Genomic DNA, 4,045 nt, shown 5'->3' on the forward strand with positions numbered 1-4,045 from the left:
CCTCATCTCAACCATTCAATTTTTAATCAATTAATTGTTTCTTAATATAAAGTATTAATCATAATTAATAAGCTCTATTCATATTCCATAAATATTCAAATCATAATAAATGAACTCCAATCATTTCTATAAATATCTCAATTAATTGGGTTGCAAAGGTTGTACAAATGCACAAGGTTGTAAAAGAAATATACCTTATATATATATAGGGTCGGGTTCACGTGAGACCAAAGGTTTTTCGTAAGACCCGTAAGACCAATTTATGTTTATTGATCAACTTTATAAACTAACGATCTAATGGTCTAAATTGCAAGGTGGCAATTTTGTAATTATTGAAAAGTCTCGTGACGTTTATGAATGTTTAGATCTGACGATTGTAAATCTAATCTAAGGGTTAAGAATTGGTCTTACGGGTCTCACGAAAAACTATTGGTCTCACATGATCCTAAGTATATATATATATATATATATATATATATATATATATATAATAGTTTGATAATTTAGTTAATGTTAAAATTGTTAATAGAGTAGCTATTAGAGTTAAATCTAATTTTTTTTAATGATCTTAATTTTTGATACCGGTTGGGAGATATTTTTATTAATTTGAAATAGGGTATAATAGTCATTTAATTATCCAACCAACATCTTAATAAAAAAGTTGATAAACAACATATTTTAATCAATACTTGTACCAAAGTCAAAGCTCATTATCTTTAGAACACTTAGGGGGTCTATTTGTTAGTAGTTTAATGGGGTTAATGAGACTCATAACTTTTTCGATTAACTATATAAGATTGTTTGATGGTGACTTAGAGGTTGTTCAGTTCATTTTTCATTAAGACTTGTATAGATAAAGTTGTTTGTATTAATAAAGTTGTTTGTATGATAATAGATTAGTTGTTGTTCGGTTGTTGTGCTGAATAAAAAATTTAAATGTCATAAATGATTATTTTACCCTTAACGTTTGTATTGTATTTCATTAAACTCATCTCTCTCACCTGGAAAATCAGATGAAAAGGAAAAGCAATGATGGGTAAAAGGGGATGAAAACAAAAGGATTCGTTGGTGGTCATCGACAATAGGGAACAGAGGGTTCGGTGGTGTTCACCATGGATTCAGTGGTATTCATCGACAATAGGAAACGAAGAGTTTTATGATTTGTTGAATGGGGATGAAGGGTAAAGGGGGAATAAAAGGGTTGAATATAAAAGACTCTACTTCTGTGGCTGACCGAATGTCAATGACTGATCGAATAAGCCACAACTATTTATGGCTGAGCGAATAAGCCATATAGGCTACATAGCCCATTAAGTCACACCTGAACAACCCCTTAATGATATGAAAAATGGCTTATTCATTAAGCTTTTAACGAGAGCTTTATGCCATAAAATTATGTTTTGTTTTCCGAACATGTCCCCCTCAGTTAATAAACACGCTCCTTTCATCTAAGAAAAAACTCTACAAACAAAAATATTCTCAAACTATACAGATAAACAAATACACACAAACATCTTCTTTCATAGAGGACTAAGGGGCCGTTTACCCAAATGCTTACCCGGTAAGCGCTTGCTAATAAGATTCAACACTATAATTTATTTAGATGCATAAGTTTTTAGTACATCAAAGCATATGGAATGCAACAATTTACTAGGTAAGCGTATACCTGGGTAAGAGTCGTAATCCTCACTTACCAGGTAAGACTCTTTATCCTTCTCACCGCTCTTACCCGATTAGATTCTTGGCCCTTCTCATGTTCGTCCGATGAGGAAATTTATACGTTAAACACTTGCCAAGTAAGTGTTTAACAAACGACCCCTAAATGAAAAACTAGCCAAACATTCCTTGCCCTTAAATGTTAGCAAAAACCCCCTTTTGTTGTTTCAAAACAAATTGCAATACTAATGCTTATCTGTTAAATTGATCTATGTTCAAATACACAAAAAAAAAAAAAAAAAAAACCCGTAGATATCTAATTAGATAATGATTACTTAAAATATCTCTGAATCAAGTGAATTATCGTGTGAAAAGAAGAGTTTAGGTGAAAAGCCCAATAAGGAATCTGAACCCTTGACCACCTTTAATTTTAAACTTACTCATGAATCGCATTTGATACGGAAATTGATCTGGTTCATTTCATTCTAATAACAATGTGCATTCAAGAGTGGAGATCCCTTTTTACACTTCTCACTGAAATCCAACCCCTCTAACCCAACATTAAAAACACTAAAAATAGAAAAATGAAAGTGTTTTCATCTTCAACCCAACACTAAAACACTAAAAAAATGGAGATCCAAAATATTAACCTCTATATTTGTGCATCAATAAACCTTTATAAATATATATTAAAGTAAATTACAAATTTTGTCCTTATGGTTATATAAAATTTTGGATTGGATCACCCAAATCAATTAATTACAGATTTGGTCACTCTTGTTTTGATTTTGCTGCAAATAAGGTCCCTCCTTCTAAACGGTGTTAGTTTAGAGCCGCTAGACCCCTCACGTGCTCCCCGTGTGAAATTCTTAACGGAATTGGATTAGGGAAGGAATCTGTAGGAAATGAATTGAAATCCTAGCATATTGCCATGGAATTGTAAAATCTGTGTCGTGAAGGAATTGACTGGAATTGAAAGGATTCCATAGTCTTATTTCATGAACCAAACACTCGATTTGGGATTTGGTCAAAGAATTGGACATTCTAATTCCTTTTAATTTCTTTCAATTCCCATGATCCAAACAGCCCCTAAGAATAGAATAGAAAAATTCAAATTTTAATGAGGTGGAATATGCAAATTTTAAAGAGTATGCAAATTATAAAGAATTCCAAAAGAATGTACAGATTTTAAAGAATTGCAAAGGAATGTATAGGGTTGTAAACAAACTGAACGTTCAGCGAACATGAACAATTTTTTTTAATAAATGAACGAACATTAACAATTTTTTTTGTTCGTTTAGTTAAACAAACAAACAAACATGAACAAGAGTCTCGTTCGTTCATTTATGTTCGTGAACGTTTGTTCATTTATGTTCGTGAATGTTCGTTCATTTATATTCGTTCGTTTATATATTAAATTTAATATATAATCTTTTATTTATTTACTTTGAATTCATATAATATTTATTTATGTTCGCTTAACCCGTTCGTTTATGTTCGTTTAGCCCGTTCGTTTAGCATTTTAACGAACGAACATAAAGAATACGAACACACCTTATTTCTAAACGAACGAACACGAACACAAAGATTTTCGTTCGTTTACCGTTCGTGTCCGTTCATTTGTTCGGTTAAGTTAAACGAACGAACATAAACAAGTCTTCATTCGTGTTCATTCGGTTCATTTTACGGCCCTAGGAATGTACACATTTCAAAGAAAAGAATAGAATATGTGGATTTAGAGAGTGTCTTCCTGCTTTACTTTGGTCCATACATTTTTTCAATAAAACCATGAGATTTTCATCAATATAGCAGCCCCTACACATTTATTCATATGCAACTGATCAAATTTGTCATTAGTTTGTTTGGAGGAGCTAATCCAAAATTCTAGTATAACCATAGGGACCAAATTTGTAATTTACTCTATGTATTAATATAATGTTAAGTCCTCATAATTTTTTGTATACAGATTAAAATTTTAATGTATTAAAATGTTTATTATTATTATTATAATATTAAAAATGATTTTTATTGTTTTTTAAAAGTATGTGATTTAGACCACAAAGGTGGTGACTGATTGGTTTGAGTTTAGCTTCAAAGGTTAAAAGTAACTAAAGGTCCCAAGTTTAAATGAAGGAGGAATAAAAATCCTCTTGTAGCCATGAAGGTTCAAATACGATGACTCCTGACTATCTACAAAGCACGTGGTTATCCTTGGATTAATCAGTTTACATAATGAGTTGAATATTCAGATTAATAAAAAAAATATATATATATATATATATATATATCTATACTATATTATAAAGCATTTGACTAAAACTCTTAAAAACTCTTAAAACTCTTAAACTCTTAAAAACTCTTAAATTCGTTCATCCTTATCCGATTTCAT

This window comes from Cynara cardunculus (genome assembly GCF_001531365.2).
Source record: "Cynara cardunculus var. scolymus isolate 2C chromosome LG 3, CcrdV1, whole genome shotgun sequence".
Classification (NCBI taxonomy): Eukaryota; Viridiplantae; Streptophyta; class Magnoliopsida; order Asterales; family Asteraceae; genus Cynara; species Cynara cardunculus.